Source organism: Eptesicus fuscus, chromosome 1, assembly GCF_027574615.1.
Source record: "Eptesicus fuscus isolate TK198812 chromosome 1, DD_ASM_mEF_20220401, whole genome shotgun sequence".
Taxonomy (NCBI): domain Eukaryota; kingdom Metazoa; phylum Chordata; class Mammalia; order Chiroptera; family Vespertilionidae; genus Eptesicus; species Eptesicus fuscus.
This window is the reverse complement of record NC_072473.1, coordinates 57,873,112-57,899,514: the sequence shown is the minus strand read 5'-3', so window position 1 is coordinate 57,899,514 and position 26,403 is coordinate 57,873,112. Positions and strand designations below refer to the sequence as shown.

The 26,403-nt window shown below is 40.3% G+C and overlaps 1 pseudogene; it reads left to right on the top strand.

The window, feature by feature from the left end:
• The first annotated feature begins 1,383 nt into the window (after positions 1 to 1,383).
• Positions 1,384 to 1,825, top strand: LOC103302503 (protein phosphatase 1 regulatory subunit 14B-like; annotated as a pseudogene).
• The last annotated feature ends 24,578 nt before the right edge of the window (positions 1,826 to 26,403 follow it).

Below are 26,403 nucleotides of genomic sequence, written 5' to 3'. Positions count from 1 at the left end.
GAAGCAGCAAAGTTCTCTGAAATGGAATTGGCACAGTAGCTCCATGGTGCCATCACATACCCAGATCTCTTCTTTTACCCTTTTGTTCTAACAACTTCAATGCTGGCATACATTCAAGAGGTCACTCCATAGTCCAAGATGGTTCTGGCCACCATGCCTGCATTCCAGGTTAGCAGCTGAAGAAAACAGGAGGACTGAATGTTCTAGCCAGAGAGGTACAAAATGACCCTCTTCCCAGCCAAGTCAACTCTCTAGGCAGGCTTCCTAGAAATCCCACATAACACAATTATCTCTCACTGGCAGAGCTCACAGGATTATACCTTGGTGCAACCGATACTTGGTAACAGACACTGTTCACTGGATGAATTTCCATCAGGAATATAACTGGATTCATTCACTAAGGTAATAAAGGATATTGGGAGGCAAATAGAAGTCTCTGCCAAAGTAGCCATTTGATTTGGGACAAGATTTTAATCTGTTACCTCAGTCTGCCTATTTGTAAAATGGAAATAAAAGTTGTTATGAGGACTAAATGAGATCATGTAAATGAATCTGCACAGTGCCTGGCATGCAGAAAATGATTAATAAACACTATCTGATATTAATTCACTTTGGAGAATCATCATCATGAGGCATGGCATTGAGCAGTACAACCTCAGATAACTGATCTTATCCGTGTCTCTATATTTATCAAGCTTTAAGGTGCTGGATGCTGACTCACACCCACAAGACTCCTAAGTGTTTAAAAGCCAGAATGGCAGATTAGTAATTAATTCACAATGAGAAATACAGCTTTCAGGCAGACCAGACAGCTTGACCAAGTTATTCTCTCCCTGAAGGCAATGAACATGGGGAATGCTAAGGTTGACTTTGGAATATGAAATCAATAGAAACAATTTGTTACACAATTCAAATGTTTAATGGCATTGGGCTCTAACAGCCTATAACATCCATCTCCACAAATAAGCTTGTCTAAGGTGGTAGGTCAGATGATCAGGCTGGAAACATGACAGGTAACTGTCCCCTGGACAGTGCTGGGAGGTGCACTACAAACTGCTGGAAAAGTTCACCAGGAATGTGGAAAATGTGTGAAAACACTGAGGATGAACTCAGAACACGTGGCATTGGCAAATCCATTCAGAATAGGCTTTATACACGTGGCATAACTTTGGAGAAGTCACACGTAAGGGAAATACTTTAGCAAAACCCATTCCTTTGCTAACAGAGAGTAAATGGGACAAGAAACTTGCTTTTATCTTTGTTTAAAAGATTTATTTGATTACAAGTTAAATCCATTTTTTAATTTAAAATGGAAATGGTTTAGTTGAGGAAAAGGTGGCACAGGGTGGGGCCAGGCATGTGCACATGGCCCCAGCTCCTACCATGGTGGACAGCAGCCCTGTAGAGGATGCGGCATTGGCAACCCTGGCTCCCTGGCCTGAAGGTGGTGGCCCATGGCCCCACATCTACTTTCAAAGTTCCTGGAGTGCTACAGGTGAGGGACTGGGCAGTGCAGATGAGGATGGTCCAGTGAGATGCCAAGGGAAGATAAGGATCAAGTACAACTTCAGGGAGTTACAGAAGCACCTCAACCTGGAGTAATGGATCCCAGAACAGCTCACTAATCTCTATGACTACCAGAAAGAGGAGATCCCAGGGCTGGAGATTGATGTGGATGAACTCCTGAACATGGAGAAATGATACCTGGGCTGCCAGGGTCAAGGAGCTGCTGGTTGACTGTTACAAACCCACTGAGGTCATCATCTCTGGACTGATGGACAAGATCTGGGGTATATGAAAGCAAAGCACACTCCAGAAGAGCTAAGGGTCCTCAATCCAGGTGAACCGTGGCTCCCACAGGACAATCACTGCCCTCTGACCTCCCTGGGAGCAACAGCAATACCAAGGGGCCCTGTGGCCAGACCTGGTGCCATGAGGAGGGCTCCCTGTGCCCTTTCTTAGGGGCCTCTTCCCTGCCCCCTGTTTTCCTTTTTTAAACATATTATTAAACTGATGTTTTTTGTGTTTTTATATTGACTCTGCACACAGGCCCTTTAATAAAGCTAGGATATGCCTTTGGTGCAAAAACAAACAAATAAAAAGAAATGTTTTAGTTGCTTCATATAGAGAAATCATAGAGAACATTAATAAAAATTTTAAACAATATAAAATGATTTTTACTTTGATGTAGTCTCATTTGTTTATTTTCTCCTTTGTTTCTCCTAGGAGATGTATCTATAAACATATTGCTACAAGAGATGTCTGAGATTTTGCTGCCTATGGTTTCTTCTATGATTTTTATGGTTTCACAACTTACATTTAAGTATTTTACCCATTTTGAGTTTATTTTTCTGAATGGTGTAAGTTGGTGATCTAGTTTCATTTTTTTGCATGTACTTGTCCAATTTTCCCAACATCATTTATTTAAGAGATTGTCTTGACTCCATTTTATGTTCTTGCCTCCTTTGTCAAATATTAATTGAGCATAATGGCTTGGGTTGATTTCTGGGGTCTCTGTTCTGCTCTATTGATCTATATGCCTGTTATTTGCCAGTAACAGACTGTTTAGAGTACAGTAGCTTTGTAATATAGCTTAATATCTGGTATTGTGATTCCTCCAACTTGATTCTTCTTTCTCAAGATTGCAGCAGATAATCGGGGTCTTTTCTGGTTCCATATAAATATTTGGAGTGTTTGTTCTAGATCTGTGAAATATGCTGTTGGTATTTTAATAGGGATTGCATTGAATCTATAGATTGCTTTGGGTAGTAAGGACATTTTAATGATGTTAATTCTACCAATTTATGAACATGGAATTTTCTTTCACTTGCTTATATCTTTATCACTTTTCTCAATGCCCTTTGTTTATTTCTAAGTATCCTATTTTTTTGTTGTTGCAATGGTAAATGAGATTGTTTCTTTTTAATTTATCTTTCTGAAAGTTCATTACTGATGTCTTAAAATTCCAATCACTTACTGGGTGTTAATTTTGTATCCTGCTACATTGCCTAATTCATTTATTAAATTTAATAGGGTTTTTTTGGTGGAGTCTTTAGAGTTTTCTATGTACAATATTATGTCATCTGTAAATAATGACAGTTTTACTTCCTCCTTTCCAATTTGGATGTCTTTTATTTTTTATTTGTATCTGATTGCTTTAGCTAGGATTTCTAGTACTATATTGAATAGAAGTGGTGAAAGTGCACATCCCTGTTGTTCCTATTCTTACGGAAAGTGGTTTTTGTTTTTGCCTATTGAGTATGATGTTGGCTGTAATTTTGTCATATATGGCCTTTATTATGTTGAGGTATGATCCCTTTATTCCCACTTTGCTGAGAGATTTTATCAAAAATGGATGTTGGATTTTATTGAATACTTTCTCTGCATCTGCTGGTGGGAATGCAGACGGGTGCAGCCAGTATGGAAAACAGTATGGAGTTTCAAAAAAAATTAAAAATGGAAATGCCATTTGACCAAGTGATTCCACTTCTAGGAACATATCTAAAGAATCCTGAAAAACCAATCAGAAAGAATACATGCACCCCAATGTTCATAACAGCACTATTTACAATAGCAACCTGGAGAATATTGTGCTAAGCGAAATAAGCCAGTCAGAGAAAGACAAGTATTACATGATCTCACTCAGATGTGGAATCTAATGAACAAAATAGATCCAGAGACATGGAACATACTGATGAATCTCAGAGGGAAGGCAGAGGATCTGAAAAAGTTATTTAATATCTCTGAACTTCCTTTTTTCCTCCATGAAAGATTGCAAAAAATGACCCTGATTTTTCACCTCTCCTTACTTCCATGGCTTTTGCCTTTTAACTTTGTAGGGCTCTCCCAATCTGACTCTGGGCATGACCACTTGAATTGCATTGGCCAACAGAATAAAGTGGAATTATGCTATGCCAGTTACTAGTCTAGGCTTCAAGAAGTAATGTATTTCCATTTGTTTGCTCTTGCACCTCTGCTACTGCCCTGAGAACATGACAGTGTAGTTTGCTGGAGGATGAGAAACATGCGAGGGGAGAGAAGATGGCTGCTGATGGGAAGGCAGACTGCAAGATAGTGCATAAGTGAGAGAATGAAGGAAGAGTGTGTGGTCACATGGGAAGTGTTTGTTTGTGAGTTGAGGGACAGCTATACTCCAGGGGACTGTGGAGGATTGCGGGATGGGGTTCCCCTGACTGGGCAGCCTCCACTACTGCTGGGATCCCTCCCGGAAAGACCGACTCTGTCGCGGAGACTGCACCATCTTGAAGGAGAGTGTGGATGTTGTGGGAAGTCTGAAAATCCCGGGAATTTACAACAATGGCACCCAGCGAACAGCTGAGAACCTGGAAACATGGGTCCCCAAGTGGCACAAGCACTCAGATTAGGAGGAGCTCTGCACCCTTTCACGGAAAGGTCAGATTTTGCCTGGGATAAGGTGAGGTCTGTGGTCCAGGCAGGAGAGAGAAACACGCACTGCAGGAGCTGGAAGATCCAGGGAAGTCTCCGCCCAGAAAAGTCCAAGGCCATTGGGGCTGGCACGATCCCCGCAGGTGGAAGGGGACCCGCAAGGGAACTATAAAAAGCAACCCATAGCTGAACTGGGTGCAAAAGGGCAGCCTAAAAATTTTAAGAGTGTGCGGGCTGCTTAGACCCAAGGAGAAAAAAGACTGCACAGACTTTTGCAACAACCCTGCAGTTCCCACACTTACTCTGGCTCTTTTTTCTCTTTTTTTCCCTCTTTAAATCCTTGCTTTTGATTACTAAGCCAAATACATAGGATCACCCAATTGGGGACACTCTAAGAGTCTTCAGGGGAAAGTTGTTTTTGTGGAACTTGGGGATCAGAGTGGGGAATAACGATCAGAGAACCAGCTCTGGGCAGCCCATTCCCCCAAACCTGTATTAAGTGCCACAGGGAAAACAAAAACTAAACACTAGCTAGAAAGGACCTATATACCCAGAGGTCAATTCAGAAACACTGCCAACCAGGGGTTGAATCACAAATTGACTCTTGTGTAAACACAAATTAAGGAGTATAAGAAACTAAGAAGTACTGCCTGTTTGAAAATCAGGACTGTGGCTTACAACACTAAGGAGCAGTGGAACGCAGGGATCTTCAATACTGTCCTGACTAGGAAAAAGGAGTGCCAAACAGAACAGTAGAGGAAGTGAATGACCTTCACTATTGCACATTTTTATTTTTATTCATCTTTTACTTAAGAAACTATTTTTTTTTATTTTTTCCTCACTTGATTTTACCTTTTTAATTTTTACATTTTTTACTTTTAATCAGTATTGTTACTACTACTATTTTACCTTTTTTAAAGTATCATTTTATTTTCTCTTTATTTTATTTTGGAATCACTGGTCTGCATTCTATTTTCACCTTTCCTTTAGCATCATTTTACTCTATCTCAACTTTACCTTTATGCCAACACTCTCTTCTTCACATTTCCCCTTTTGTTGTCCTGTTCCTCTTACCCTATTCCTGCTTTAGATTTTCCCTATTCCTTCTTTTCACCCTCTATTAAAATTTGACCCTACTTATATGTCTAATATACAATCCCCTGCTCCAAGACCATACACACCACTCTCTTCTCTTTCTTCAATATCTAATTTTTTTTCTCTCTGTCCTTTTGTTGTTGTTTGCTTGATTGTTGATTGTATTGTTTTTTATGCTTATTTGTGAGACTGTGTTTCACTTTTTATTTTTTATTTTTGTTTTTGTTTGTTTTTTTTGCTTCTGTTTTCCCTCAACTCGCTTGATATTAGTTGTTGGTTGTAGTTTGCATTCCTCTCTAGGTATTTGTTGCTGACATTTGTTGGGATTAGTGGCTGTTCTATTGGAGTTTTCTCCCCATATAAATAGTATTTCCCCCTCTTTTTTATTCTCTTTCTTTTCTCTCTTACTTTTTTTTCATTTTCCCAATTTCATTTTTGCGGTCCTTTTCTCTCTCTCTCTCTCTCTCTCTCTCTCTCTCTCTCTCTCTCTTCCTGTCTTCTTTCTTTCTTATTCCCTAATTCTCTTTTAGCTGATGGTCACTTTTATTTGGGGTTATTAGTATCATGAATACATTTGTGTTCAGTGCCTTGTGCATTGTGCCTTGTTGTGTTGTATTTTGTGCCTTTAAATCAATGCAGGAGAGAGAGAACTACATAACCAGACACCCGGAGAAGAGAGATCATGGGGAGACAAAGAAACAGCCCGTTTATGAAAGAAAAGCAGGCATCAACAGAAAAGGAAGTAAACAAAATGGAGGAAGGCAACCTGTCAGAGAAAGAATCTGAGAAATGGTCATAAGGTGGATGAAAAGAATGGAAGACAAATTCTACAATATGTATAAGAACCAAGAGGAAATGAAGAAGAACCAAGAAGAAATGAAAAATGACATCGCTGCTGTAAAGAACTCAATAGAAAGTATCAACAGTAGACTAGAAGAAGTAGAGGACTGCATCAGTGAGCTAGAAGACAAGGTAGGAAAAAATATCCAAGCAGAGCAGCTTCTAAAAAAAAAATTAAAAAGCAGCAGGAGAGCCTAAGGGAACTTTGGGACAACACAAAACAAAACAAGATCTGCATAATAAGGGTGCCAGAAAAAGAGGAAACTGAGCAAGGAATAGAAAACCTGTTTGAAGAAATAATGACAGAAAACCTCCCTGATATAGGGAAGAAAAAAAACTCACACAAATCCAAGAAGCTCACAGAGTCCCAAACAAAATAAACCCAAAAAGACTGATACCAAGGCACATTATAATTAAATTGTCATACACCAAGGACAAAGTAAGAATTTTAAAGGCTGCCAGAGAGAAACAGAAAGTTAACTACAAGGGATCTCCCATTAGAATATCAACTTATTTTTCAACAGAAACACACGAGGCCAGAAGGGAATGGAATGAAATATACAAAGTCATGCAAAGGAAGGGTCTGAATCCAATAACACTGTACCCAGCAAGGCTATCAATCAAAATTGAAGGTGGAAGCAGGAGCTTCACAGACAAACAAGGGATAAAAGAGTTTATTACTACCAAACCAAAAATGCAAAAAATACTAAAGAGTTTGCTGTAAAAAGAAGAAACAGAAAGGCAAGAAGGAACACAAATATAAAAAATAAAAATGGCGACAAACAAGTACCTATCATTAATAACATTAAATGTAAATGGCTTAAATGCTCCAATCAAAAGAAATAGAGTAGCTGAATGGATAAGAAAACATGACCCATATATTTGCAGTCTGCAGGAAACCCACCTCAGAACAAAAGATTCACACAGAATGAAAGTGAAGGAATGGAGAAAAATTTTTCAGGAAAATGAAAATGAGAAGAAAGCGAGGGGTTGCGATACTTATATCTGACACATTAGACCTCAAAGTAAAGGCCATCACAAGAGATAAGGAGAGCCACTTAATAATACTAAAGGGAGCAATTCAACAAGAGTATATAACTCTGGAAAACATATATGCACCCAATACAGGAGCACACAAATACATTAAAAAAAACTTCTGGAGGATATCAAGGGAGAGATTGACAATACAGTCACAGTAGGGGACTTTAATACCCCACCAACACCCCTGGATAAATCCTCTAAAGAAAAAATCAGCAAAGAAACAGCAATCCTAAATGACTCACTAGATCAGATGGACTTAATTGACATCTTCAGAACATTTCACCCCAGAGCCACAGAATATAAAATTTTCTCAAGTGCACATGGGTCATTCTCTAAGATAGACCATATATTGGGTCACAGGCAAAGTCTCTTCAAATTCAAGAAGATAGAAATCATATCAAGCATGTTCTCAGATCACAATGGCATAAAACATGGAAATCAACTATAGTAAAAACAATCCAAAAAATATCAAACACCTTGAGACTAAATAGCATGCTATTAAACAATGACTGGGTTACCAAAGAAGAAATAAAAAACATCCTGGAAACAAATGACAATGAAAATACAACAATCCAAAATCTATGGGACACAGCGAAAGCAGTCTTGAGAGGGAATTTCATAACTCTACAAGCCTACTGCAAAAAAATGGTAATAAATTATCTAACCTTGCAACTTAAAAAATTAGAAAGAAAGCAAAAAATAAAGCCCACAGTAACCAGATGGAAAGAAATAACAACGATGAGAGCAGAAATAAAAAACATAGAGACCAAAAAAATAGGAAGAAGAAAGAAAGAAAGGAAAGAAAGAAAGAAAGAAAAAGAAAGAAAGAAAGAAAGAAAGAAAGAAAGAAAGAAAGAAAGAAAGAAAGAAAGAAAAAAGCAAAGATGAACAAAACTAAGAGCTTGTTCTTTGAAAGGATAAACAAGATTGATGAACCTCTAGCCAGGATCACCAAGAAACAAAGAGTGAGAACCCAAATAAACAAAATCAGAAATGAAAGAGGTGAAGTAACAACTGACCCCATGGATTGTAAAAAACAAACAAAAAAAAACTGACAACCTCAAGGAAATTGACATATTCCCAGAAAAATACAAGCTTCCAAAACTCAATCAGGAGGAATAAAAATACCTGAATAGGCCGATAACTATTGATGAAATTGAAACAGTAATAAAAAAGCTTCCAGCAAACAAAAGCCCTGGACCAGATGGCTTCACAGTGGAGTTATACCAAACATTCAAAGAAGAACTAAAACCAAGTCTTCTCAGACTATTCCAAAAACGTTAAGAGGAAGGCACAGTCCCAAACACTTTCTTTGAAGCCGGCATTACCCTAATACCAAAACCAGATTAAGACAATACAAAGAAAGAGAATTATAGGCCAATAACCCTGATGAACACAGATGCTAAAATCCTCAACAAAATTCTAGCAAATTGGATCCAGCATTACATTAGAAAGATTATACACCATGATCAAGTGGATTTATTCCAGGGATGCAAGGCTGGTATAATATCCACAAGTCAATAATGTGATATATCACTTAAACAAAGTGAGAGACAAAAATCACATAATCATATCAATTGATGCAGAAAAGGCATTTGACAAAGTCCAACACACTTTTCTGATAAAAATGCTGAGCAAAGTGGGAATAGAGTGATCATACCTCAACATAATAAAACCCTTATATGACAAACCCACAGCCAGCATCATTCTCAATGGGCAGAAACTAGAAACATTTCACCTAAGAACAGGAAGAAGACGGAAATGCCCACTTTCACCACTCCTGTTTCAAATAGTCCTGGAAGTGCTAGCCACAGTGATCAGACAAGAAGAAGAAATAAAAGGCATCAAACTGGAAAAGAAGTAAAATTGTCATTATTCTCAAATGGCATGATACTGTACATAGAAAACCCTAAAAACTCCATCAAAAAATTATTAGACTTAAGAAATGAATTCATGGGAAAATGAAGATGGCTGCTGACAGGAAGGCAGACTGCAATATACTGTGTGAGTGAGAAAACAAAGAGACAGTGTGTGGTCGCATGGGGAGTGTTTGTTGGTGAGTTCTGTGAACTCGAGAACATCAGTCCCCAAGTGGTGCAAGCACATGGATTCAGAGGAGTTCTACAGCCCACCATGAAAAGGAGAGAGAGAACTACATAACCAGACATGCAAAGAAGAGAGAACATGGGGAGACAAAGAAACAGCCCGCATATGAAAGAAAAGCAGGCATCACCAGAAAAGGAAGTAAACAAAATGGAGGCAAGCAATCTGTCAGAAAAAGTATTCAGAGAAATGGTCATAAGGTGGATGAAAAGAATGGAAGACAAATTCAACAATATGTGTAAGAACCAAGAGGAAATGAAGAATCAAGAAGAAATGAAAAATGGCATTGCTGCTGTAAAGAACTCAATAGAAAGAATCAAGAGTAGACTAGAAAAAGCAGAGGACTGCATCAGTGAGCTAGAAGACAAGGTAGAAAAAAACAAGTAGAGCAGCTTCTAGAAAAAAAAAAATTAAAGATCATGAGCTGAGAACGGCCTTAGGTAGAAACTCATCAACACCACCAACAAGACAGGCCTTGGAACTGCCCCGCGACCCAGCACCCACTCCAACCAATATCCTGCTACCCCAGCTGCAGACTCACGGAACCTGGGACCTCCACCTCCAAAGACACAGCTTTCCACAGCTGTAAGTGCAACTCCCCCTCCGCAAGAGCAGAACCCCTGGTTCCCGCCCTCGCGCGCATGAACAAGCACTCCTGTGGTCTCATCCCCAGGACACTTCACTCCGGGTTTACACCCAAGGGTGAGATTCTGTGCAGACGGGGGCCCGTGGCCCGCAGTGGAAATTCCTTCTCCCTTCTTCCTGGAGGGTTGCCGACATTAACCCCAGCTGCGCACGCACTTGTGCGTCCTCAGCCCCAGGTCACTTTACTTCGGGTTTAAACCCCAGGGTGTGAGTCTGCGCAGACGGGGGCGCGCTCAGTGGAAATTCCAAACTCCCCCATCCCGGAGGGCTGCCCACAGTAACCCAGCTGCCCCCAGCTGCTTATGCAATCGTGCGCTCTCATCCCCAGGTCACTTCACTCCAGGTTTGCATCTGAGGGTGAGATTCTGTGCAGACGGGGCCCTTGGCCCCGCAGTGGAAATTCCTTCCTCCTTCTTTCTGGAGGGTTGCTGACATTAACCCCAGCTGCATACGCACTCGTGCGCTCTCATCCCCAGGTCACTTCACTCCAGGTTTGCATCTGAGGGTGAGAATCTGTGCAGATGGGGGCCCGCGGCCCCGCAGTGGAAATTCCTTCTTCCTTCTTCCTGGAGGGTTGCCCACATTAACCCCAGCTGCGCACGCACTTGTGCGTCCTCAGCCCCAGGTCACTCACTTGCGTGTTCTCATCCCCAGGTCACTTCACTCCAGGTTTGCATCTGAGGGTGAGAATCTGTGCAGATGGGGGCCCGCGGCCCCGCAGTGGAAATTCCTTCTTCCTTCTTCCTGGAGGGTTGCCCACATTAACCCCAGCTGCGCACGCACTTGTGCGTCCTCAGCCCCAGGTCACTCACTTGCGTGTTCTCAGCCCCAGGTCACTTTGCTCAGGATTTGCACCCAAGGGTGTGATTCTGCACAGATGGAGGCGCGCGGCACCACAGTGGAAATTCTGAATTCCCTCTTCCTGGAGGGTTGCCCACATTAACCCCAGCTACTCAACCAAAGTGCCAGAAACCCTCGGAGTGCATCAGAGATCTGCGACCAGAGAGCGTGCCTCCACAGATACTAACACACTGAGCCCAACCAACCACAGGGCGCTAGTGGGAGCCACCGTGAGCTCTCCTTGGGTGTGATCTTGAACAAGCAGGGGGCACATGCCCCTCCAGCAGTAGAAGCTTTGAACTTACTTACCATGGATACCGGCCCATAGGCACCTTAATTACCCGGCTACACTGCCAGGGCCCTTCAGAGCCCTTCAGTGTGCCTCACTGGCAAAAGTATCGAGGGTGCTCCTGTAAAACACCACTGGGAGTAAGAACCAATCCACCACAGGTGCAACAGAAAAAGCTGGGTCTGCTCACCCCATGACTGCAGATCTCAGGGCATCACAGCAATGCCTTTCAAAGACCAGATCCCCTGAACCCCAACACCCCAACAGAAGGTACCTGGGGGCCACTGTGAGTCCCTGCTGGGAAGGTGTGATTACAATTAAGGGTTCAAGACACCAAAAATTGACACACTCCCACCCACAGCTGCTGACATCCAGGCGCCGCAGTTGTGCCTCTCAATCTCACACGCCTACATCAAGAAAACCCAAACAGCTCAAGTAGGAGCTACACTAGATTAACAAACCCAGGAAAACTGAGATGAATCCAGTAGCACCATCCCCAAAAGAACCTGGGCAGCAAAGCAACTGGATCTACAATTAAAACATTACAGGAAAACATGGGGAGACAAAAAGGAAATCCCCAAAGGAAAGAAAAAGAAGAATCACTAGAAAGGGAGTTAAATGAACTTGAGGCTAGCAACCTAACAGAGAAAGAATTCAGAGTATTCGTTATAAGGATGTTTAAGCGGATGGATGACAAATACACACAACTCAATGAGAACTATAAGGAGCTGAATGAAAATGTCACCAACATGAAAAGAAACCAAGAGGAGATGAAGAATGACATAGCTGCAATAAAGAACACAATGGAAGGCCTAAAGAGTAGAGTAGAAGAGACTGAGGACCGCATCAGTGAATTAGAAGACCAAGTAGTAAAAAACACACAAACACAGCAGCAATTGGAAAGAAGACTTAAAAAGCAAGAGGAGAGCCTAAGGGAGCTATGTGACTACACAAAACGAAACAACATTCGAATAATAGGGATAAAAGAAGGAGAGGAAGAGAAACAAGGAATAGAAAACCTGTTTGAAAAAATAATGAAAGAAAACTTTCCTGATATTGGCAAGAAAAAAACTATCCAAGTCCAAGAAGTACACAGAGTCCCAAACAAATTTAACCCCAAAAGACCGACATCAAGACACATCATAATTAAATTGATGAACACTGTGGTACATCTACACAATGGAATACTACGCTGTAGTAAAAAAGAAGGAGCTCTTACCATTTGCAACAATATGGATGGAGATGGAGAACATCATGCTTAGTGAAATAAGCCAGGCAGAGAAAGATAAATATCACATGATCTCACTCACTTGTGGAATATAATGAACAACATAAACTGATGGGGAAAAAATAGATCCAGAAACAGAGAAACATCAATCAGAACGTCAAACCTCTGGGAAGAAATTGTGAGGTAACCAGAAACCCAAGAATGCCTGAGAACACCTTTCTAGCCACGCTAGCAATCATCAGATGTACGGTAATTTTACCTGGTACAAAAGGGGAAGTATTTTGGACTAATGCTACTGACCCTTCATGGGTAAGACCCCTTACGGGGGCTGATCCCCTGACTAATGTAGTTACCAATAATACCAAACACCTTGGTCACCGAGGAGGCCCATGGGTGGAGCAAGAAAGTATAAATACACAGGGGTTCTCCACCCAGCTTCCCTTTTGTATGACACAAAATCAAAATAATGCCCCTTTGTGTGTACAATTAAAGAGAGGTTTCTGGCTTATGTGGACACCAAAGAAAGGGTGTCACTACTATCACTACTTGCCCCCAGTAGAGGTGCAGAAAATGTAACTAAGACCTTGTCTATATAAAAAGAAATGAACAGCCAGTTTGAAAGGGAATTGCCATGGACTAGAACAAAGAATATCCTTACATGATATTATTCTACACTGTCATTAAAATTTTTCCCAGATTTGGATCACCCCCAGTACTTATAATAGTTCCTCGCACCCTTGACGATAAAAAACAAAAAACAATAACCATCTGTTTGGTGCTTGGAGACAAACTTAACACATCTCTTAATACTTTAGAATTACAACAGCATAATATACAATTATCCCAAGCAAACTTACAAACTAATTCTTTGAATGTCTGGCAGCAAGTTAAAAAGGACATGTAAGGATTTAATACTTTTCATTGTGTAGAGGGCCTCCTGGGTAGGCACCTGAGCATTCTATATTGACCCCTCTTACCCTTTAGGCCAAGAGAGACCCTCTTCTCACAATTCAATTGCTCACAGCTGTTGCATGAGCTCTCTGTTCATGTCGAGGTTGTAGTCTCCTGATGACTGGTGCCATGGATCTGTCTCACACCCAGTGGGGCGAACTGAGCCCTCCCTAGAGAAGAAACCCGGGTTCCCCAAGATATGTGATCAGTGCTGGGGCCCCGCCAGCAGGCGAGGAGATCCCAAGGCAAGTGCTGGGCATGGAGGCCACAGGGGCATAGGCTACCAAGGAGACAAAACTGAACCTCACGTCACCCTGCTTGGCCCCGGAGGATTGCTGGTTAGCCAGAGATGGGTAAGATTCCTCAAGGAAGGAATAACCTAAGACAGGCACAGTCGCAGAGGGGCCATCAGGAGAGAATTTGGGGATCAACAGAGGTGGGTCACAGACCCTCCCCCTACCCCCAACATTGCAGGGGCCTGAACCCTATCCCCTTCTGAGGGAGGTCTCCTGCCCCCATGGCTGCTTCGTGCTTCCCATGCTCAGCTCAGATCAGGACCCAGGTGACCTACAGAGACTTGGCCGACAACAGCTGCCCTCTTACTCCAACAAGAATTGTTTGAGTTGTCCTATACCAATGGTGTGGGGAAGTGGGTTTACGATATCTAAATCCAGCCTACCACCAGGAATGCTCAGGACCTACTCAAGAAGGCAAATAATCCCTTCAACTAATATTTACAGGGTAAAATAAGATTGATGTTAGAGTAACAAATTTGACAGTAAAATAGTAGTCAAGTTTTCAGGCAAATTTAAATTGGCTAGTTGAAACAAGCGAATATTCTAGAAAAATTAATTGTACTAGACAAAAAGGTGTTCCTAAAGTGTTAACTAAAGTTTTTATTGATACTTCATCTCATGATAAAATTGTGCACCATGTAATGAACCTAAAACAGTAATACTATAGAACAAAAAACTAAAATGTAGAAGCCATCAAGATTACATTATAAAATTTTCAAAAGCCTCCTAACATTTAAATCAAAAAAGGAGGGTATAGTAGAAGAATATCATGTAAGGAAATATAACCTGTAAGTAAATTACATCTAGAAAATTAATACTTTAGAAAATTAATTGTAAGGCTAAAAGCAAGACACCCATGAAAAACACACATGGTGTCAAAACAAGCCAGAGGAAAATCTTTTGGGCAAAAAATGAAATAGGATCCCAAGTCAAATTTATAGAAAATATTCCTTTATTAACATTTGGTCGAGAATATGTTTGTATATTTTCAGAAAACAACTCCGAGACCATGTGGATTCCAGCAACAGAGAGGAATCGACAGGACTACTCCAGCCATGAAGACAGAAGAGAAGCAGTCCAGAGATGGAAGACGCTGATGTTGCCTTGCAATACTAGCAGTTAGCAGCTGTGCATCACTGCAGGTTGCCCAGGACCAAACCAGAGAGAGTCAGACCTGCATTACCATTTCTCCACCATCCAGAACTGTAATGTCAGTGCTGACATGTACACATAAGGAACTGTTGGACATTGTAATTGGGTCTCAAAAGAACTGTTGGCCCAGAAAGAAACTCACTACAGACTGATTCATTTCTTGTCACCATAACCATTATTGCTTGTCTCATTTTCGGTTCTTAAAGTGTATTTCTAATAGCACATGATCTCACTCATCTAGTGGAAATAATGAACAACATAGACTGATGAACAAGAACAGACCCAGAAACAAGGAGGCACGGATCAGACTGTCGGGCCTCAGAGGGAGGGTTGGGGAGGGTGGGGGTAAAGGGGAGAGATCAACCAAAAGACTTGTGTGCAAGCATATGCGCCTAACCGGTGATTAAGGACAACAGGGGGGTGGGGGCATGTGTGGGGAGGGGTGTGGGATGGGAATGGGGGCATGAGGACAAATATGAGATACCTTAATCAATAAAGAAATTTAAAAAATAATAAATAAATAAATAAAAACAAGGTATGTAGTAAAAAAAAAAATTAAAAAGCAGCAGGAGAGCCTAAGGGAACTTTGGGACAACACAAAACAAAAGCACATCCACAAAATAGGGGTGCCAGAAGGAGAGGAAACTGAGCAAGAAATAGAAAACCTGTTTGAAGCAATAATGACAGAAAACTTCCCTGATATAGCAAAGAAAAAACCCACACAAATCCAAGAAGCTCACAGAGTCCCAAGCAAAATTAGCCCCAAAAGACCGACTCCAAGACACATTATAATTAAATTGGCAAACACCAACGGCAAAGTAAGAATCTTAAAAGTGGTCAGAGAGAGACAGAAAGTTACCTACAAACGATCCCCCATCAGACTAGTGAATGATTTCTCAACTGAAACACATCAGGCCAGAAGAGAATGGAATGAAATATACAAAGTCGTGCAAAGGAAGGGTCTGAATCCAAGAATACCGTACCCAGCAAGGCTATCAATAAAAATTGAAGGTGAAATCAGGAGCTTCACATACAAGAAAGGACTAAAGGAGTTTATTACCACCAAACCAGCAATGCAAGAAATGCTAAAGGGTCTGCTGTAAAAAAAAGAAATAGGGAGCAAACCAGGACCCTACAGCCTCTCTGGTAGAAGACCTGCCACCACAGCTGTAGAACCAGGGACACCAGGACTCCAGGCACTCATCCACAGATTTCTGTGAGTCACAAAGCCAATCCCCCTCCCCCGCCACCCCCACAGCAGTGACATAAAAACTACCAGACCCCAGCTGCACAATAAGGCTTTCTGCACACACAAAGCAGTGGCGACTCTGCCTGACTTTGAGCCTTGGTGTCAGACAGGGGAAGTTTGTTTCCCACGACTAGTCTCTGTGCCCAGGCAGGGAGACTGAGCGGAATTCAAGCCTAGCCGCTCATCCCTAGGGAGGTGGTCTTCTGTGACCAGATCACGCTCCCACACAGGGCAAGGGGACAGCACTGAACTTGACCCCAGACTTGTGAACTCAGGGAATTTGTTTCCTGTGACTCATCTCCATGCCCAGGCAGGAAGGCTGTCCTGAATTTGAGCATAGGTGCACGACCTTGGGGAGATTGTTTTCTGTGACCAGATACTACACCCATGCAGGGAGACAGCACTGAATTTGAGCCTGGGGGTGCAAACCTAGGGAGTTTGTTTCCCATGACCAGACCCTGCACCTTAGCAGAGAGGTTGTGGTGAATTTGAACCTGGATGTGCAGTCTCGGGGAGTTTGTTCCCCACGACCAGACCCTGTGCCCACACAGGAAGGAAGCGCTGAATTTTAGCCTGGGTACATGGACACAGGGAGTTTGTTTTCCACAGTGCACACCTGCGTGACCAGACCCCACACCCACACTAAGGGGCAGTGCCACCTGACTTTGATTCAGGGCAAGCGCACACAGAAGGCTGTTTGCCGCAGGGCAGAAGTGGACCTCCTGCCAACACAGTGCAACTGAGCAACCTGGTCTCCCGGGCAGATCAGGGACCCTGAATCTCCAAACAAGAGGCAGCATTGACAACCAGTGACTAGACTCCGTTTCTCATTACGTGCGCCTGAGATCCCTGGTTCCCAGTAAATTCACACTAAGAGCCAGTGACTACAATTCTTGGCACATGTGCACACAGGGACCTGATTCTCAGTGTGAGGTAGCACCAAGAAACAGAGACTCTGATACTCGATGCTCGGCATGGACACAGGGAGCCTCTGACTCTTGACACACAATAGGGGACTTTGATTTTGGCACACGCCAGTGGGTTCTCTGTTTCAACGTGGCGCAGACAGGGTCCCTGATTCTAGATGCACACACGAGGCCACACTAAGCACCTGTGACTTTGACCCAGGGCGAACGTGGTTCCCACCAACCCACAGCAACCACACGTCTTGGTATCAGAGTTCTTCAGTGACACTTGGGAGGTGCAAAACTCCCACTGCACATGGTCCAGGCCCCTGCAACTCGACATCTGAGCCTTCTGGTGATAGTCAGAATGGGGAGACAACAAAGCAATCCCCAGAGGAAAGAAAAGGAGGAATCACAAAGTAAGGAAATAAGTGAAACGAAAGCATGCAGCATGACAGAAATAGAATTCAAGGTAATGGTCATAGAGTTCATACACCAGATGGACGAGAAAATCAAAAATCTATGCAAAAATCAGGAAGAAATGAAAAATTATATAGCTACAATAAAGGAAACCATGGAAGGCTTCAACAGTAGGCTAGAAGAAGCAGAGGACTGAATCAGCGAGTTAGAAGATCAGGTACAGAAATAAGCCCAATCTGAAAAGCAACTAGAGAAAAAAAATTAAAAAGCAGGAGAGCCTAAGGGAGCTTTGGGACAATGCAAAACAAAATAACATACATATAATAGGGCTGCCAGAAGGACAAGAAGAGCAGCAAGGATTAGAAAATTTATTTGAAGAAATAATGACAGAAAACTTCCCTGATATGGGGAAGAAAAAAGTTACTCAAGTAAAAAGAGATCCAAGCAAGATGAATCCCAAAAGACCCACACCAAGCACGCCATAATTACAATGGCAAATGTTATCGACAAAGAGAGAATCTTAAAGGCTGCAAGAGATAGACAGAGAGTTACCTACAAAGGATCCCTCATCAGATTATCAAATGATTTCTCAACAGAAACACATCAAGTTAGAAGGGAATAGAAGGAGATATACAAAGTGATGCAAAGCAAGGGACTCAAACTAAGAATACTCTATCCAGCAAGACTATCAATCAAAATTGAAGGGGAAATCAGGAGCTTCACAGACATAAACAAAAAGGCTAAGTGAGTTTATCACTACCAAACCAGCAATGCAAGAAATGCTAAAGGGAATGCTGTAAAAAGAAGAAACAAAAAGGTAAGAAGGAACACAGCCTCAAAAAATAAAAATGGCTACAAACAAGTACCTTTCAATAATAACTTTAAACGTAAACAGACTAAATGCTCCAATCAAAAGACATCGAGTAGCTAAATGGATAAAAAAAACATGACCCATATATATGCTGTCTACAAGAGACACACCTCAGAAAAAAGGAACTCACACAGACTGAAAGTGAAGACATGGAAAAATATCTATCAGGCAAATGGAAATGAAAATAAAAGCTGGGGTAGCAATACTTATATCTGACAAAATAGACCTCAAAGTGAAGGCCATAATAAGAGATAAGGAAGGCCACTTCATAATACTAAAGGGAACAATAAAACAAGAGGCTATAACCCAGGTAAACATATATGCACCCAATGCAGGAACACCCAAATACATAAACAATCTCCTGAAAGATATCAAGAGAGAGATAGACAACAATACAATCATAGTAGGGGACTTTAATACACCACTGACATCACTGGATAAATACTCTAGACAAAAAATCAGCAAAGAAACAACAATCCTAAATGACTCACTAGTTGAGATGGAATTAATTGACATCTTCAGAACATTTCACCCCAAAGGTGGGGAATATACGTTCTTCTCAAGTGCACATGGGACATTTTCAAAAATAGACCACATATTGGGTCACAGGCAAAGTCTCTTCAAAATCAAGAACATGGAAACCATATCAAGTATCATCTCAGACCACAATGGCATAATATTAGCAATAAACTACAATAAAAACAATCAAAAAATTAAAACACTTATAAGCTGAATAGCATGTTTTTAAACAATGATTGGATTACCAACGAGATCAAAGAAGAAATTAAAAACATTCTTGAAACTAATGACAATGAAAAAAAATCCAAAATCTATGGGACACAATGAAAGCAGTCCTGAGAGGGAAGTTTATAGCTCTACAGGCCTACCTCAAAAAGCAAGAAAAAATGGTAGTAAATCATCTAATGATACAACTCAAAGAATTAGAAAGAGAGCAACAAGAAAAGTCCAGAGTGAGCAGAAGGAAGGAGATAATAAAGAATAAAACAGAAATAAATGACATAAAGACCAAAAACAAAACAACAACAAAATATCAATGAAACCAAGAGTTGGTTCTTTGAAAGGATAAACAAGATTGATGTACCTCTAGCCAGGCTCACCAAGAAGCAAAGAGAGAGGACTCAAATAAACAAAATCAGAAATGAGAGAGGAGACACAACGGACCTCACAGAAATACACAGGATTGTTAAAAAATATTATGAACAACTCTATTCCAACAAACTAGACAACCTGGAGGAAATGGACATATTCCTAGAAAAATACAACCTTCCAAAACTCAATGAGGAAGATTCTAAAATTTTCAATAGGCCAAAAGCTATGGAAGAAATTGAAGCAGTCATCAAAATGTTTCCAGCAAACAAAAGCTCAGGCCCAGATGGCTTCACAAGAGAATTATAACAAACAATCAAGGAAGAACTAAAACCTATCCTCCACAGACTATTTCAAAAAATTCAAGAGGAAGAACACTTCCAAACTCATTCTATGAAGCCAGAATCACCCAAATAACAAAACCAGATAAAGAAAAAACAATGAAAGAGAATTACAGGCCAATATTCCTCATGAACATAGATGCCAAAATCTTCAATAAAATCCTAGCAACTTGGCTCCAGCAGTACATCAGAAAGATCATACACCATGACCAAGCAGGATTTATACCAGGGATGCAAGGATGGTACAATATCCAAATCAATAAACGTGATACATCACATAAACAAAATTGAGGGGAAAATATCACAGAGTCATATCAATTGATGCAGAAAAAACACTTGACAAAATCCAAAACCGGTTCTTAATAAAAACTCAGAGTAAGGAGTTAATAGAAGGATCATACCTCAACATAATAAAAGCCATATATGATAAACCCACAGCCAACATCATACTCAATGGACAAAAACTAAAACCATTTCCCCTAAGAACAGGAACAAGACAGGGATGCCCACTCTCACCACTCCTGTTCGACATAGTACTGGAAGCACTAGCCATTGCAATTAGACAAGAAGAAGAAATAAAAGGCATCCAAATTGAAAAAGAAGAAGTAAAGCTGTCCTTATTTGCAGATGACACGATATTGTACATAAAAAACCCGGAAGACTCCATCAAAAAACAGTTACACCTAATAAATGAATTCGACAATGTACCTGGATACAAAATTAACGCCAAGAAATCTGTCATTTCTATACACCAATAGTGAATTACAGGAAGAGATACTAAAAAAGCAATCCTATTTACCATTGCACTAAAAAAATTAAGATACCTAGGAATAAACTTAACTAAGGAGGTAAAAACCTATACATGGAAAACTACAGGACACTGAAAAAAGAGATAGAGGAAGACATAAACAGATGGAAGAACATACCATGTTCATGGATTGGTAGAATCAACATCATTAAAATGTCCATACTACCCAAAGCAATCTATAGATTCAATGCAATCCCCATTAAAATACCAATGGCATATTTCACAGACCTAGAAAGAACTCTCCAAAAATTCATCTGGAATAAAAAGAAGACCCTGAATAGCCACAGCAATCCTGAGAAAGAAGAACAAAGTATGTGGGATCTCAATACCAGATTTCAAGCTGCATTACAAGGCCAATGTTCTCAAAACAGACCGGTACTGGCACAAGAATAGACATATAGACCAATGGAATAGGATAGAGAACCCAGATATCGACCCTAACCACTATGCTCAATTAATATTTGACAAAGGAAGCAGGAACATACAATGGAGTCAAGACAGTCTCTTCAATAAATGGTTTTGGGAAAATTGGACAGATACATGAAAAAAATGAAACTAGATCTCCAAGTTACACCATACACAAAAATAAACTCAAAATGGATAAAGGACTTAAACATAAGATGTGAAACCATAAAAATACTAGAGGAATTCACAGGCAGAGAAATCTCAGACATATGCCCAAGCAATATCTTCACTGATACTGCTCCTACAGAAATGGAAACTAAAGAGAAAAGAAACAAATGGGACTGCATCAAAATAAAAAGCTTTTGCACAGGAAAAGATACCATCAACAAAACAACAAGAAAGCCCACTGTATGGGAGAACATATTCACAAATGTTATAACTGATAAATGTTTAATCTCCAACATTTACAGGGAACTTACACAACTTAATAAAAGGAAGATAAATGGTCCAATAAAAAAATGGGCAATGGACCTAAATAGAATTTTTAGAAAGAAGACAGAAGCAAGTCCAAGAGACATATGAAAACATGCTCAAAGTCACTAATTATCCGAGAGATGCAAATCAAAACAACAATGCGGTACCATCTCACACCTGTCAGAGTGGCAATCATCAATAAATTAACAAACGACAAGTGCTGGTGAGGATGCCGAGAAAAAGGAACCCTCGTGCACTGCTGGCGGGAATGCACACTGGTACACCCACTGTTGAGAACAGTATGGAGTTTCCTCAAAAACCTAAAAATGGAACTCCCATTTGACCCAGTAATCCTACTTCTAGGAATATATCCCAAGAAACTAGAAACACCAATCAGAAAGGATATATGTTCATAGCAGCACAATTCACCATAGCTAAGATTTGGAAACAACCTAAATGCCCATCAGCAGATGAGTGGATTAGAAAACTATGTTACTTCTACACAATGGAATACTATGCTGCTATACAAAAGAAGGAATTCTTATCATTTGCAGCAGCATGGATGGACTTGGAGAGCATTATGTTAAGTGAAATAAGCCAGGCAATGAAAGAAAAATACCACATGATCTCACTCATTTATGGAAAATAAAGAACATTATAACCTGATGAACAAAAAGATAGATACAGAGGCAGTAAAGCACCAAGCAGACTGTCAAATTATAGCAGGAAGGCTGGGGAGTGTTGGGGAGGTGGGGAAATATATCAACCAAAGGACTTATATGCAGGTATATAAGCACAACTAATGGACACAAGACACTGGGTGGGGGGGTAGAGGGCATGCGATAGGGGTTAGGGGAGGCTGGGGGAAGGTCAATGGGGAAAAAAGGGAGATATATGTTCTATTATATGTAATACTTTAAACAATAAAAAATACATTTTAAAAAAGAAATAAATTCAGCAATGTAGCAGGATACAAAATTAATGCCAAGAAATGCAAGAGTCACACTACACTGACCAAAGTCACAGTACCTGAGCCTCAGCCCTGAGACTCCTTCTTCCCAGGCCACAGACTCTGGGAAGCCACAGTGAGCACATACCAGTGAGACCTCAGGCAACCTTTCCCACAAGAGCTGGAACCACAATCACATACAAAACAGCTTGCACAATGAAGCCGGGGGTGAGTCACATTACCAACCCATTATGAGACTTCATCTACAAGTAAGAAACTAACATTCAAGATCCAACTACATCAAGAGAAGCCAAATAGCTCAAGTAGAGAGCTCTTCTAGATCACCAAGCCCAGGAGATCTGAGAGACCTCACCAGTAGAAAGACGCCCAAAAGAACCTAGGTAGCAAAGCAGTTGACTCTGCTTCCAAAAAAATCAAACACCTGGAGACTAAATAGCATGCACTTAAACAATGACTGGGTTAGCAGAGAGATCAAAGAAGAAATAAAAAACATCATGGCAACAAACGACAATGAAAACACAACAATCCAAAATCTATGGGACACAGCAAAAGCAGTCTTGAGAGGGAAGTTCATAGCTCTACAAACCTACTGCAAAAAAAACAAGAAACAATGGTAATAAATTACCTAACCCTAGAACTCAAAAAATTAGAAAGAGAGCAATAAGAAAAACCCAGTATAAGCAAAAGGAAGGAAATAAAAAATGATCAGAGTGGAGATAAATGACATAGAGACCAAAAACACAATACAAAAGATCAAAGAAACCAAGAGCTGGTTCTTTGAAAGGATAAACAAGATTGATGAACCTTTAGCCAGGCTCACCAAAAAGCAAAGAGAGAGGACCCAAATAAACAAAATCAGAAATGAAAGAGGAGAAATAACAACAGACCCCATCAAAATGCAAAGGATTGTTAAAAAATACTTTGAACAACTCTATTCCAACAAACTGGACAACCTGGAGGAAATGGACATATTCCTAGAAATATACAACCTTCCAAAACTCAATGAGGAAGATTCTAAAAATTTCAGTAGGCCAAAAGCTATGGAAGAAATCGAAGCAGTCATCAAAAAGCTTCCAGCAAACAAAAGTCCGGGGCCAGATGGCTTCACAGGTGAGTTTTACCAAACATTCAAGGAAGAACTAAAACCTTAGTGCATGCTATTTAGTCTCCTCAGACTATTCCAAAAATTTCAAGAGAAAGGAACACTTCCAAGCTCATTCCATGAAGCCACTATCACCCTAATACCAAAACCAAATAAAGACAACACAGTGAAAGAGAATTACAGGCCAATAACCCTCATGAACATAGATGCCCAATCCTCAACAAAATTCTAGCAAATTGGATCCAGCAATACATCAAAAAGATCATACACCATGACCAAGTAGGATTTATCCCAGGGATGCAAGGATGGTACAATATCTGCAAATCAATAAATGTGATACATCACATAAACACATTGAGAGATAAAAATCACATAGTCATATCAATTGATGCAGAAAAATCATTTGACAAAATCCAACACCCTTTCTTGATAAAAACTCTCAGCAAAGTGGGAATAGAAGGATCATACCTCAACATAATAAAAGCCATATATGACAAACCCACAGCCAACATCATACTCAACAGGCAAAAATTAAAAACCATTTTTCCTAAGAACAAAAACAAGACAGGGATGCCCTCTCTTACCACTCCTGTTCCACATTGTACTGGAACTATTAGCCATTGCGATTAGACAAGAAGAAGAAATAAAAGGCATGCAAATTGCAAAAGAAGAAGCAAAATTGTTATTATTCTCAAATGGCATGATACTATATATAGAAAACCCTAAAGACTCCACCAAAAAATTATTAGACTTTAAGAAATGAATTCAGCAATGTAGCAGGATACAAAATTAATGCCACGAAATCTATGACATTTTATACATCAATAGTGAACTTACAGAGAGATTAAAAAAACAATCCCATTTACCAAAAAAATTAAGATACCTAGGAATAAACTTAACTAAGGAGGTAAAGGACCTGTCCTCAGAAAACTACAGGACACTGAAAAAAATATAGAGGAAGATATAAACTGATGGTAGAATATACTGTGTTCATAGATTGGTAGAATCAACATCATTAAAATGTCCATACTACCCAAAGCAATCTATAGTTTCAATGCACTCCCCATTAAAATACCAAAGGCATATTTCACAGACTTAGAATAAACTCTCCAAAAATTCTTCTGGAATAATAATAATAATTTTAAAAAGACTCCAAATAGCTGCAGCAATCCTGAGAAAGAAGAACAGGTAGGAGGGATCTCAATATCAGATATCAAGCAGTATTACAAAGCCACTGTTTTCAAAACTGCCTGGTACTGGCATAAGAACAGACATATAGACCAATGGAGTAGAATAGAGAACCCAGAAATCGACCCAAACCACTATGCTCAATTAATGTTTGACAAAGGAGGCAAGAGCATACAGTGGAGTCAAGACCATCTCTTTAATTGATGGTGTTGGGAAAATTGGACAGATACATGCAAAAAAAATATGAAACTAGACCACCAACTTACACCATACACAAAAATAAATTCAAAATGAATAAAGGACTTAAACGTAAGATGGGAAACCATAAAAATCCATAGGCAGCAAAATCTCAGACATATGCCGAAGCAGTATCTTCACCGATTCAGCTCCTAGGGCAGTGGAAACTAAAAAGAAAATAAACAAATGGGACTACATCAAAATAAAAAGCTTCTGCACAGCAAAAGAAACCGTCAACAAAACAGCAACAAAGTCCACTGCATGGGAGAACATATTTGCCAATTTTATCTCTGATAAGCGTTTAATTTCCAACATTTACAGGGAACTCATACAACCTAACAAAAGAAATATAACCCAATCACAAAATGGGCAAAGGACCTAAATAGATACTTTTCAAAAGAGGACAAAAGGAAAGTCATGAGTCATATGAAAACATGCTCAAAATCACTAATCATCTGAGAGATGCAAATCAAAACGACAATGAGGTACCATCTCACACCTGTCAGAATGGCTATCATCAACAAATCAACAAATGACAAGTGATGGGAAGGAAGGGAAAAATGAACCCTCATTCACTGCTGGTGGGAATGGAGACTGGTGCAGCCACCGTGGAGCAAAGTATGGAGTTTCCTCAAAAAACTAAAAATGGAACTCCCATTTGACCCAGTGATCCCACTTCTAGGAATATATCCCAAGAAACTAGAAACACCAATCAGAAAGGATAGATGCACCCCTATGTTCATAGCAATACAATTTACCATAGCTAACATTTAGAAACAGCCTAAGTACTCATCAGCAGATGACTGGATTAAAAAACTGTAGTACATCCACACAATGGAGTACTATGCTGCTGTAAAAAGGAAGGATCTCCTATCATTTCCAACAGCATGAATGGAGCTGGAGAGCATTATGCTAAGCGAAATAAGTCAGTCAGAGTATGATAAATATCACATGATCTCACTCATTTGTGAATTATAATGAACAACATAAACTGATGAACAAAACAGATCCAGAGACAGAGAAGCATCGATCAGACTGTCAAACCTCAGAGGGAAGGCAAGGGAGGCTGGGGGTAAGGGGAAGAGATCAACCAAAGGACTTGTATGCATGCATATAAGCATAACCAATGGACACAGACACCAGGGGGTGAGGGCATGAGCGGGGTGGGGCGCAATGGGGAGATAAGGACACATATGTAATGCCTTAATCAATAAAGAAAGAATGGAAGAAAAGACAGCCCCCCCCCCCCAAAAAAAAAAAGACAATACAATCACATTCTTGAGATTATACCCAGGTCACTAGATTAAAGTTTTGGATGATTCTAAACCATTTAGTATCACATTTATAGACAATCTCTTGTTTTATTCCCACAAGTGAGAAATAACTTCCACATAATATGAATTTTACTGATTTAACTCTCAAATAACAGCTATTTTCCC